The following is a 14,452-nucleotide window of genomic DNA, read 5'->3' as shown; positions in this document are numbered from 1 at the left end:
ATATATGTATCCACATAGTTTCATAGAAGGAAAAGCACATATGGGATGGAAAATTAAGGTTAAAGAATACAAGAGGTTCCTACCATGGTATTGGCCCATAGTAATGGGCGTGGCAAAGAATATTGATCCCGTCAAAGAATACCATCGACATAACCATGGTTTTGACCCAAGGTATCGAAAAAAGCTAAAAATATATAAGGAGGTGAAGACCAAAGTGTGAGAGTGTGCAAGTGATGAAGATATTATGAAGAGTTATTGAAAGAAAATATGCATGTTATGGGTTATTGATGCTTTTCTTGATCTGAACTAAGTATGCAACTGAGTGTTTGACGATGGATGAGATCTAATAGATGTGAAATAATTATTCACTAATGATGGATTGGGATCATGAGACCTGAAATGACATATCATGTATGATCTGATAATGGATAGGATAGATCTGAGTACTAACACATGTTTTATCCTTAAAATTATATGATCTAGGTATATCTGAAGTCTTGAAAATTTTCAAGGTTATAAGTCATTATTTGCAGCTCTATACATAGGTTCGCCTTAGTGAAGGTGCATATACACGCAGGTTCGGCACTTCCAAGTAGCATATGTAGAGGAAGGGCTTGTTGTTCAAAAATAATTTTTCTATCTGATCAGTTCTGCTATTTTACTGTTGTTTTTCAATGATGTCTTCATTAGCTCTGAAGTTAAACTGATTGTATAAGGAGATTGAGTCTGGCTGATTGATTGATTGAGTAAGAAGGATGATCTTTGCTGCTATCTGTTTGGAACTTTGTAATATGACAATAGGTCTTCAAAATGTATTTGGTTAGTATAGTTTCTGGTTCAAAAGGTTTATGATTCAGTATATTTAGAGGTATACGTAGGTTGAGTTAAAGAAAGTAGCATATACACGTAGGTTGTCCTCATTGAAGTAGCATATACATTCTGACATATGACTTTTAAGGTCGCAGTTGGTTCTGGTTGTTGACACAACATTCTAGGTTTAGTTCTGTGTACTGGTTATAGTGATCTGACTATTCCAGTTGATTAGTTGAATTTTGATTAAGTATCAGCTGGTTGAGTTTTAAATGAATTTTTGATTCAGTTGTATCAGAAATTGATGATTGGGTGATTCAGTGGTGTCAAAGGTTTCAGTGATTGTTTGATTCAGTTGTGTTATAAGTTTCAATGATTGGTTGATTCAGAAAGTGATGATTCGGTTTTAGTTATGTTAGAGATTGATGATTGGGTTTTAGTGATTGGTTGATGCAGTTGTATTTTATGGTTGTATTACAATTGTGGTGATTTATTTTGAGCTTCAATGTTACTTATGGGTCCAATATGAAAATTTGATGAAATGTGACCTACATATTGTGTTGATGTGTACTAGGAGTATCCAGTCTGAAAATTTATGAAACATGGTCCCTGGAGAACGAGTGAAGGATGTAGCCTTCTGTAGGCCAGTGCCTATGTATTGGTAAAGATATTAGCCAATACAAGAGCTAGGGGGTTGTATCTCCCTTCTTGTAGCAACTGGGGAACGAGTGAAGGTTGTAGCCTTCTATAGGCCAGTGCCTATGTATTGGTAAACATATCATCCAGTACAAGAGCTAGGGGGTTGGAGTTGCCTTCGAGTAGCAACTGGAGAATGAGTGAAGGTTGTAGCCTTCTGTAGGCTGATGCCTACATACTCGTAAACATATTAGCCAGTACAAGAGTTAGTGGGTTGTAGCTCCATTCCAGTAGAAGTTGGAGAATGAGAGAAGGTTGTAGCCTTCTACAAGTGGGTGCCTACGTACTGGTATGATTCTAAACCATTACAAGATTGTAAAAAAAAAATTCTTTATATTAAAAAGAAGACATCGACGACAACAATGGGTGGTTTTCTCTCACATTGGGTTTCGACCTTAAATATTGGTGTTCATATGTGTTTCTTACGTGTGATGGTTTATTACAGCACATGGTTATTGTTTATCTAATGTTTAATAAAGTACTAATGCATTGGCTGAAGACAAACATATGATGGATGAATTGAATCATAAGTTCACTAGATATACACTAATTGTCCTAGGGACAATTGCGTACACACACAAGTTCCCTTCAATTTAAGTCACATATAGAAATCTGAATATGAAATGTAAAAGGTTATTGATTTGAAAATATTGATTCACCACCCCCTCTAAGTATTTTTTCCAACACCATTTCATTGTTTATGTAATAATGATGATAATGAAGATTCCACTGAATCAATTGAAATTTCACTCATGGGTAGAAGTGAAATTAATCATTCTAAAGAGAAAACAGATTAAAAAATGGACAATAAAGGTATGCTTATGCTTAGTGATACTAACTATTAGGAATGGAATGAAAAGATAAAATCTAAGGTAATTCACCTGGGATCTGATGTTTCGAAGTTAGTTTGTAATGATTGCACCAAAACTCCTCTATCATGTGAATAATTGCAAAAAATAAGGAGGCATTAAATGAAATCATTTGTAACATACTTGATTTAACATTAGGAGAGGTTATGCACTGCGAAATTGCAAAGGAAGTGTGGGACAATCTATACGCAATCCATGAAGGAAAAACAAAGGAATATTTTTCATTAGGAGAACCAACAGGGAGTTTTGTTGCTAAAGGAAATAATTATGTGTCAAACGATGGGTATCTTATGTCAAACAGAGTTGTTGATTCATAAGAAGACGAGTTATAGAAAGCACCTTAATCTTATAAGAAAACTTGTTTTTCTTTTAAAAGGATTTACAATCTTAAGAATAAGTTGCAGGCATATGAGAATAGGGATCATGATAAAACGGTAAATACTACAACATAATCTAAACAATATTGTGAAGGAATTATATTTGATAGTGTCTCTCTAAGATTAGATTTTGAAAAGTCAAACAAACAAAATGAAGAACTACTTAATGTATTTTAAGAATAAGAGAATGGGATAAAAGAAGAGATTATCAAATTAAAAGAGGAATTGAAAGAAGGAAGAAAGGTTGAATAAGGAATGAGGAAGCAATATTTGGAAAAGGAAAAACAATGTCAAAGACTGGAGTTCGAGGTAAACATTATAAAAGGTAAATTAGAAGAAAAGGATAAACACTTGAGATTTCAAGATAGTAATAGGATTTTGGATAACATTCTCAGTAGTCAAAGATCTCTCACCATTAAATATGGTCATGGTTTTCATGAAACTGTAAAAGGAGAATCTAGCTCACAAGCTTGTGCAAGCAATTATGAGATTAACAAAGAAAACTCTGAAAAAGAATCAATAAGTCAACTAAACCAACATTAAAAGAAAGAAAAGTTTAAGAGGAAACAATTTTCTCCTAACTATAGAAATATCAATCGATTCTGTGCTCCCTAAAATGGTATTGAATGCATTATCTCTCATAATATTGGACACTTTACAGACAATTGCAGAAGCAAATTCAGAGGAAGATCATCGACTCCTAGGTACTCAAATTTCTTTAAGGTATATTGTTTTAGTTGCAACATGTTTGGTCACAAAGCTATTAATTGCAATAGGAGGGACATGAAACAAAAATATTAAGATTCCTCTGCTCCCTTTTCTATTCATGTAAGTTGTTATACTAGTAACAATTTTGGACATGTAGCAAAAGAATACATGAAAAAGTCAATGGATTCACACAAACAACAAGATTATTTCATCCAAGATAAGCAACCATAGAAGAATATTGGATCGACCAACACTTCTCATATTAAGCAAAAGGAAAGAAGAACAAGTTAAATGTGGGCTTGCAATTTTTTCATTTGAAGATGAGGATGAATGGTGCATAGATAGTGGATGCTCTCATCACATGTCTAGAGATAACAACAAGTTTGAATCTATCAAGAAAAATAAACATGGTTCTAGGAAAAGGTAGTTCCAAACTTGATAAGTATACAAAAACAATTGATGCATTACTAGTTCAAAAGATACAAAAGGATATTCTAAGTGTAGGTCAAATAACAGATAAAGAACATATAATTGTGTTTACATCAACTAAATGAAAAGTTATAGAAGAAGTCATTGGAAATGTTATAACAAGAGGATTCATAAATGAAAACAAATTATATGTGTTAGTAAAGAAGAATTCAGGCATAAATAAGAGGTATAGTGTTATGAAACTAGCTCACAAAAAGATAGAAAAGATAGTTGAACGTCTTAGAATTCAGCCTCTTCGAGGGGGCAACCTCCTTTACATTACAAAAATGAATAATTATTCAATGATTCAAATGAAAAAACCTCCTTTCTATATATAGGAGTCTAAGGGGTCACAATATAACCAAGCCGACCTAACAATAATAATATAAAGGCACAAAAATACAATAGAGAGATTCTATGGGGCACAGTAATAAGAATATGGGGAAAATAGGGGCACAACAATATTAATAAGTGATACAACTATAATATTAATGGGGGAATCACTAGTATTATAGTGACCTAACATGCCCCTCTCCTTCAAAAAAGTGTTGTCCTCAACGCTTGAGTAGTTTTGGATGCTTCTGTATAAAATTCTCATCCTCCCATGTGGAATCTTCAGCGGATAAGTTCTTCCACTTGATGAGATACTCTGAAATGGATTGATTTCATAGTTGTCATGTTCTTGTTTCTATGACTGCTTCTGGTTCCAATATAATTTTTCCTTCCTCATCAAGTTCTCACAATATTGTTTGAACTGGGAGCTTGTCACCTATAACCTTCTTTAAACATGAAACATGGAAAACTGGGTGCACTCGAGAAGCTACAGGAAGCTCCAATTTGTATGCCATAGTACCAATCTTTTGTAACACCTTGTATGGACCATAATACTTTGGTGGCAATTTGTTATCCTTCTTAGCTTGCTTGAGGGACATTTTTTTATATGGTTGTAGCCGTAGGAATACCTAATCACCTACATCAAAAATTCTTTCACTGCGATGTTGATCTGCATGTTGTTTCATTCTATTCTGCACCAACATGAGGTTATCCTTTAAGAGTTGGAGAACTTGTTGTTGATGCTCGATGTGATGTTCCACTGCTTGAACCTTAGAATTTTCTCTTAAATATGATGTGATGGATGGTGGCTGATATCCATAAAGTGCCATAAATGGGGTCATTTTTATTGTAGTATGGAAGGAAGTGTTATACCACCATTCAGCCAAAGGCAACCATTTGACCCATTGTGTCTATTTATCAGATACAAAGCAATGAAGATATACTTCCAAACATTTGTTTACTATCTCCGTTTGCCCATCAGATTGTGGATGATAAGATGAGCTATGAGCTAACTGAGTACCAAGACAAGAAAATAATTTTTTCCAAAAATTTCTTGTAAAAGTGGGATCTCTATCACTTACAATAATCTTTGGGTTTCCATGTAGCTTTTGAATTGATTCCATAAATGTCGTAGAAACTGTATTGCCTTTAAATGGAAGTGATAATGCACAAAAGTGTGCATACTTGGTAAGTCTGTCAACTACCACCATGATGAAACTCTTTCCCTCAGACTTGGGTAAACCTGTGATAAAATCCATTGAAACCTCCTCCCAATGTTGGCTTGGAATGGATAAAGGTTGTAATAGACTTGGTGTCTTAATTGTTTTAGCATTATTTTGTTGGCATACCAAACATTCCGCCACAAACTTTTGAATATCTAATTTAAGGCCATCCCAAAAAAATTCCTTCTTAACCCTGTGGTAAGTTTTTAAAAATACTAAGTGCCCTCCTAAGGGAGAAGCGTGCAATTCTAGAAGAATCTTTTGTTTGAGTTGGGAATTCTTACAGAGGTATAAGTGATCTGTATACCATAACGAATAATTTTTCCAGCTGAATTTATCAGATGTACTAGAATCGTGTTGTAACTTTCGAATAAGTTCCCACACTTCTTCGTCATTCTTCCATTCCTCCCTTGCTTCGTTTATCCAATCTAGTTGGATAATAGAAATGGCGCACATCAATGCTTGCACATCCTCATCCTTTCTTGAGAGTGCATTTGCCACAACATTTTGCTTCCCTTTTCTGTATATGATTTCAAAGTCATAACCCAACATCTTTGTGACCCATTTTTGTTGTTCTTTAGAGGATAATCTCTGTTCTAAAAAGTATTTAAGGGTATCATGATCCGTTTTTACCTTGAACTATGTTCCCATTAGGTAGGGTCGCCATTTATTAAGTGCATTTGGTATTTCCAACATTTCCTTCTCATAAATAGCTTTGTGTAAATACTTTTCCTTGATTAGACGACTTTCGAAAGCAATGGGTCTTTCATTTTGCATTAAAACAGCACCAATTCCATTTTCGGAAACATCACATTCCACAATAAAGGTTTTTGTGAAGTCTAGTGTAGCTAAGACCAGTGCTTGGCACATTGCCTCTTTAAGATATTCGAAGGCCTTTGTTGCTTCTGGAGTCCATGAAAATGCATCTTCCTTCAACAATGTTGTTAGAGGTGCTACTATTTTCCTATTATTCTTAACAAACTTGCGATAATACCTTGTCAACCTGAGAAATCCTTGCAAATGCTTTATGGATGTTGGGATTTCCCATTCCTTAATGGCTTTAATTTTTCTAGGGTCTACCTTAACTCCTTCATGAGATACAATATGACCTAGATATTCCACCTCTTGTACTCCAAAGAAACATTTGGATCTTTTTGAATATAATTGTTTCTCCTCCAGTAGTTGTAGCACCCTGTCAATGTGTTCAACATGATCATTCCAAGACTTGTTGTAGATTAGTATATCATCAAAAAATACTAACACAAAATTTCTAAGGAAGGGTTTGAAAATGGAATTCATCAAACCTTGAAATGTAGAAGGTGCATTGGTAAGGCCAAAAGGCATGACCAAAAAATCATAGTGGCCCTCATGAGTTCTAAATGTTGTTTTCGGAATGTCTTGAGGCTTCATTCTGATTTGATGATATCCTGAACGAACATCTAACTTGGTGAAGTAAATTGATCCATGCAATTCATCAATGACAGGAATGGGAAACTTGTCTTTAATAGTGAGCTTGTTGAGCTCCCTATAATCCGGACACATGCGCCATGATCCATCCTTCTTGTGCACCAATACTACTAGACCAAAGAAAGAACTTTGGCTAGGTTGAATTATACCAGCCTCAAGCATTTCTGCAACCATACGTTCAATTTCACTCTTTTGGGCATAGGTATATCTGTACGGCCTCATGTTTGGAGGAACACTTCCTGGAATCAAATGAATAGCATGATCATGATCACGAATAGGTGGGAGACCTTTGGGAATCTCAAATACCTTGGAATGATTGTCCAAGACTTTTGGGAGATCTGGAGAAATAGATGATTTCGATGTGGAAACATCTAGCGAACATAATTGTGCAATTACACCTCATTGTTCCTTTTTTAGAAGCTTTGTCATACCGTTACAGCTTATTATCTTTCTTGGTTTCCCTAAAATACCCCTTAATTCAACTTCCTTTCCTTCCGCATAAAATTTCATGAAAATTTCTTGAAAGTTAAAAGCTATTTTACCGAAGGATTGTAGCCATTGGACTCCTAGTACAACATCAACACCTCCCATTGGAATGGAAAGCATTGGGCTTTTCAATACATATTCTCCCATGGATAGCTTGATATTATGGCACTTTCCAGAGAAATTTATCGTTCCTCCATTTGCAACCATCACTTGACACTCTGGTGCTGGATATAGGAAGCAATTCAATTCTTTTGCTATCTTACAATGAATAAAATTGTGGGTACTTCCTGAATCAATCAACACTATTACCTTTTTCTTCTTGATTTGTCCTTCTATCTTGATGGTTTGAGGAGTGGTAATTCTAGCCAATGCATTACAAGATATGGTCGGATTCATTTCTTCTTTATCTATGCTTTGTTCCTGGAGTATATCGTCTTATTTTACCGTTATTGCTCCTTTTCTTCTTCCTCTTCACAATCTATGTAGAATAATTTCTTCTCAGCACACTTATGACCATTAGTGTATTTGCCATCACAACTGTAGCAAAGCCCTTTTGCTCTTTTTTCTTCCAATTGTTGTGGTGTCAACCTTATAGGTTGTGGAAGGCTAAGGGCAACAACACTTCCATCTTTATAGTTGTGAGTGGTATGCTTCCTGGTTGCCATAATTTTGCTTTCCATTTTTCTTGCTAACCTAAATTCCTTCTCTAATGAATCAAGTTCCCAAAGGTGAACATCATGTTGGATATTATCCTTTAAAGTCCCTATGAACACATCAATCCTATTCTCCTCTAGAATATTTTTTACCCTTATGTTCAATTTTTGGAACTCCTCAATGTGATCCATTATTGAACCCTTTTGTTTGAGACTTATCAATTGGCTAAAAAAAGTGTTGCTTTTTGTATCATCATAATGTGCTATCAATTCTTTCGTAAAAATTGCCCAAGTGATAATTTTCTTACGAGAGCAAAGCCATTGATACCATTCAAACTGATTTGGTTCCAAATATAAAGTTGCAATACGTACCTTTTGTGTGTTTTGCACATTATTGAGATCGAGAAATTGTTCCATCTGTAATATCCATGTTGCGGGATCTGTGCCATCAAACTTCCTCATATCGATTTTTGGAATATGGTGGGTCTTCAATCCAGCATTAGAGTCTATGGAATCATGATTAACATTTCTTTTTTTCTCATCACGAGTTTCCTTTACTACCCTTTCACCATTAGTGACCATTTCTTGCAGCAACTTATTTAATTTTATCTTCAATTCTTCCATATTATCATCCATGCCATCCATTTTAGCGTCCATGTCATTCATCTTAGCTTCTATACCTTTTTGTGCAAGTGATACTTGTTGCATTTGGTCTCGTAATTTTGATATATCATGTTGCATTTCTTCCTCTTCTTCATGAGTCATGATAAAGCTTTCATGTTGCTTACTAGGTGTTTTCATTTTCTTTCCTTGGGGCATTAATTACTGATAATAATGCTTTACTATGCCCTTTGAATTCCTTCAAACTAATTTTTCAAACCAAGCTTATGCAAAAATTTTAAAAAAACTACACACCTTTTTTCACTTTGTAGGAGCTTGATATTGAATCTAATGTAACTCTGTAATTTCGGATCATCTAGTTCTAAAATTGTGACTTGTAGTAGCCCTCTTCATCCTCTTTCCAATGCCACCATTCTGATCCAAATTGGATTCTCCAAGCAAGAGTTATGCACAGTCTCCCAAGGTGACCTGATTATAGACCTTTCCAGAAAAGCGAACTTGTATGAAGTGCCACGCGTCACTGATATGACCTTTGGCTATGAAATATATATGTAAGAAACTACATTCCATCCTCTTTCTATACTGTCTTACAAAATTTCAATCCGACACTAAGAGAGAAAGTTATGACAATTTTCCCCAGGTCACCTGTTTTGGATGTAATTCAGGAGTCTGCAAAAAGACCAACTTCCTCAGATCATATCTCCGCAAATATAGCACGAAAGGCTCTAAAGTTTAGATCTGAGGTTCAGTGCGATTTTGGCTCAAATGGGTTTTTTTTTTCACTTCTGAAACGTCGCAGAAAAAAGGTTATAGCGAAAATGACATGATGACCTATTTGGTGCAGTGAAACCCTAGAATCCAAAGCTCTGATACCAAATGCTATGAAACCAACTAACAAGAAGATAGAAAAGATAGTTAAGCATCTTAGAATTCAGCCTCTTCGAGGGGTCAACATCCTTTACATTACAAAAATGAATAATTCTTTGATGATTCAAATGACAAAACCTCCTTTCTATATATAGGAGTCTAAGGGGTCACAATATAACCAAGCCAACCTAACAATAATAATATAAAGGCACAAAAATACAATAGAGAGATTCTATGGGGCACAGTAATAATAATATGGGGACAATAGGGCACAACAATATTAATAAGTGATACAACTACAATATTAATGGGGGCATCACTAGTATTATAATGACCTAACATATAGTTCATATTCTTTAGATTCAGAGTAAAAGAAGATGGTCCCTACTACAGTTCATTGTTCATAAAAAGTATAATTCTAACAATGAATACAAAAGTGAATGAGAAGAATATAGTTGCTTCATGGAAAACAAGTGATGATTATCAGGTCCATAGGATCAACGACGTATGATCTGAGGGGGAGCTATGCACATGTATCTTGATGATTCCCTATGTTCCTCTTTTGGTGATGTGTATATTACTGACTTTACATCTGATGAAGTAACAATGAACATGAACATACATGATAGGTTCAGGGGGAGTTGTAAAGAATCAACAATTTATATTATGTATGCATATATCTTAAAAGATAATCACATGTATATGTTATTTTTGATCTATAAAGCCACATATTCTTATCAGTAATGGAAAATAAGTGGCACAGATTCAGGGGAGCTTCTCATATGTTTCCATCCGTTCACTTTTATCTTTTTGGTTCTAACTTTGGTTTGATGTAGTCTACTAGTGATGCATGTATGTTGCTTAAGAATGATGTTGGTTCTTGAGCTGTTTAAAAATATCATATTTTTTTTTATGAAATGTTTCTTTGATGGCTTTGTTGATTGATAAGATGGATATGATTAGATTTGGTGATGAAGAATTAACATATGTTCAGGGGGAGCATCTGCTATGCTTCTAATAGTTCATTGTTGGCATTATGGTTTCTTGAGAACTCCTTGTTACATTATGTTGACTATGATGAGTACATATCATCACTTGTAATATGGATGTATGGTTATTACTGTTGTTACTAATGAAGATACATATGTTGTTGTCATTATGTTATATCAATGATGCATGGAATGCATGTAGTGAAGTCATGGATGATTCCCAGTTGCATTTGTTGAAGTTAATGGTGTCCTAACCCTATTTGATACATGATAAGGAAGACATATATGCTATGCTCATTAAATATTTTGGTTGATGATGTTGCTAATCAGTTATATTCTACTCAATGATTTTTGGTGTTGGAAGTACTTTTTGTTTGCACATATGATTGCTACCTATGTTGTTGTGGTTCAAGTGATTGAAATTGTTTCTTGTTTATTGTGGCTCTTACTCTACATGAAGAGAGTGTGCTTACCTTGATGACATGAGGCAAAGGTGAAGACAAAGATTTATTACACAATCCTATGATTCCGCTACAGTTACTTAGTGATGCTTGTAAGCATTGTATATTTGGTCACATGTTGATGATATTGAAGAGTTTGATGCTACACTGTCTTATCTTACATTACTCCTTGATGATGAGGATGTTCATGTTATTGTCATAATGACATCTATGTTGCTTCCATCAGATGATTATGTTGCATATTCCTATATGGTGCATGGTGGTTGCTGATGACTATCATGGTTTTTCTACTTCATTGTTGAGATTATTTTTATGATTATGTATGTATTTTGATGTAAAGGTTGTAAAAAGACCCATTTTGTAATCATTGTAAAATTTAGTCATGAATGGGATATTGTGATTAAGCCATGTCATGTATGTAGCCCCATTATTTTTGGTAATTGATGTAAAATTTGGGTCCAATATGTAAACCCAATATGTAGGGTGATTGACGTAATAATGGGAGCATAGAGCCATTGGTGATAGGAAAGGTCATATATTTCAAGTATTGTCTTGCATATCTTCAGAAGGTACAACATATTATTAGGGGGAGCATGGTCAATATGAAGAATTCATGACTCATATTTGCATATCAGACTTACAGTATTGAGGAAGTACTTCATTTCGCCTGGTTCAACCCTTTGCGCTTGATGTCAAAGGGGGAGAGAGACTTGCTATATGGAGAGAAGACTTTGTGTTTACAAATGTGTTTGTAGGTTTTGTAGGTGGTTTCCAAACACCAAAATGGTTGCTATTAAGTCAAAAGGGGGATATTGTTGGCATTATGGCGTTTATGTTATCCTTTATGGAAAACTTCTTGAAAAATATGCCCTTGATGATAATATGATGATTGTGGAACTAATGTAGATATCATGAATATTGGTGCAAATGTTATAGAGGATATGGATAGAGAAATGACAGTTCAATTATAGAAGGATGAAAAATGTGAAGTTTGAAAAGAATATGCAGTTCTTGTGAAGAAGGTTCACGTACATACACAAGTCCTATGAATAAAAGTCATGTACATAATCCAAACCATGGAAATATGGATACCATGGGTCATTACGATGGTATTTTCCCATATTAATTCAGGCGACAACATTTATTTGATCTCGTCAACAAATACTAACAGATTTACCTAAGGTGGTGGCCAAGGAAAAAAATATATAAGAAGATGGAGAACAAGGTGTTAGGTGTGCAAGTAATATATTATTCATGTGTGATCTGATTCGAAATAGGGGCACACCAGAGAGCAAGGAGAAAACTTAGCTTTGAAAGATCTGAAGATATGTTGATATATATGATGATTGATTTGCTTGCTGCAATTGTTTAAGTAGCTAACAATGATAAATCTATGGTTATAATGATAAGAATGTGTGACAGTGAAGTTTGCAGAATCTGAATTGTGTTTGTAGGGAAAGGTTTGATATCTGTACAAATTTTTGTTTCTAAATAGTTGTGTACATACATGGATCTATTTCTGTTTAGTTGTGTATATATTTTGAGATATGTTTTCCAATACATTGAAAGTTATATGTGAGTGTTGCACATGATAAGAGCGTATATATGCAGGTCTTCTTAATTATGGTCATGTATATATTCTGAGTTATATATCTAGTCAATGTTTGTAGAGCTTCTTTATTATGAGAATTTATGAGTTTTGTTCTATTTATTGTTGTCTATAAATGATGTCTTGATAAGAATGGTTTGTATCTTCTAGTGTTGATTGGGTTGATTTGATTGTGGATTGGAATATTGGTTAGTGATGATGCTACATGATGATGATATATAAATAAGTTTCTTTTGTGATTTAGTATGTCAATAACTTAGTGGGTGATGCAGTGATTCAATTTTAGCATTTAGTAATTAGAAATATGCATGCATGTTATATTTAGAGGAACTATGTATATATGCGGGTATGCTTCATAATAATCATGTATAATTTGTGAAGTAAATTTGATAATGGTTTATGATAATTGCAAATTAATTTTGTGTGGCTAGTATCTTGATTTATGACCGATTATTCATGGGATGGTTTAATGATGGTTAATTATGCATTGGTATGATCTAGTTATGATGATTTAGTATTGGTCATGTATTCAGTATTTCAATTTCTTCAGTGATATATTTTCTTCAATTATTGTATTTCATATTCATTATTTAGTTTGGTATTGATCATAATGTTGGGTGTGGATCTAGTGTGAAAATTTTATGAAAGGTGGCCTACAGGTTGTTTGATCATTGTTTGACAGGTGGATCCACTCTGAAATATTGTGAAACATGGTCCATAAGAGTTGTTGAGGGTTGGGGCCTTCAGTAAGGGAGTTTGAGCTTCCTTCTAGAGGTATCTGGTAAATTTGTTTAGGTGCTAGGTGATCCATTCCAATAGGATCTGGTAAATGAGATCAGTGGGTTGTATCTCCCTTCTAGTGGGTGTTGGAGAATGCATGGAGGTTGTAGCCTCCTACAGGTGGGTGCCTATGTGTTGGTAATGGTCCGTTCTAGTTCAAGATGTAATGAAGTTTTTCTTTATAATAAAATAAGAAGATATAGATGATAACAACAATGATTTTCTCCCACATTGGGTTTCCACCTAAAATCCTAGTGTTCATATGCATTGATATGTTTATTCTGTGTTAATGAGTTATATTCTCTTTACTGATCATGATTTATTCTTAATAAATAAATAATGAAATAATGATGCATTGGTTAAGAATAAATAGTTGATGGAACATATGAAAAATTTAGTTATCTGGATATATGCATTTTGCATTCACTAGAGTTGTGTACACATGCGGGTTACATTAAGGAAAATAGTGTACAAAATTCAGAATATGAAATTGAAAGTTTAAGTCAATTGAAACTACTGATTCACCTCACCCCTCTCAATATTTTTCCTAACACACTGATGTAAAAGTGATAGTCCTTAATCAAATCACATGACCTATCAATGCTACCCCTACCATCAAAAATCAATTGTGCATGTCTATACAAAACATGTATGAATATGGAAACTTTGACTAAGTGATAGTAATCACTTTATATCTCTGTCTTAGTAGAAAATGTGTAATTCTGAATAAAGTATACCACTGATAAGATTGTTCTTGGTTGGAATACTCCGTGAGAATTCTTAATTCAAAAGCTTGCCACCTGGACCTGTGCGAGTGTTTGATATATTTATACATTTGTTTCTGAAACACCCCCAATAATTATGAAATAGGAATCTCATCCTCAACATAGTTGGTCCTCCTAAGCATGAAAGTTGAAGAAGATTTTTGATTCCCCACTGAATACTCTTATTGATTCCATGTGACAATGAATTTGACATCCCATACTAGTTGGGATCAATAAGAAGCTTCCTATGGAACAATGAGAATCACCACAT

This window comes from Pinus tabuliformis, chromosome 1_1 (assembly GCF_031772625.1).
Source record: "Pinus tabuliformis cultivar Carrire ecotype Pingquan chromosome 1_1, CPIR1, whole genome shotgun sequence".
NCBI classification, from domain to species: domain Eukaryota; kingdom Viridiplantae; phylum Streptophyta; class Pinopsida; order Pinales; family Pinaceae; genus Pinus; species Pinus tabuliformis.
This window is presented reverse-complemented; position numbering follows the sequence as displayed.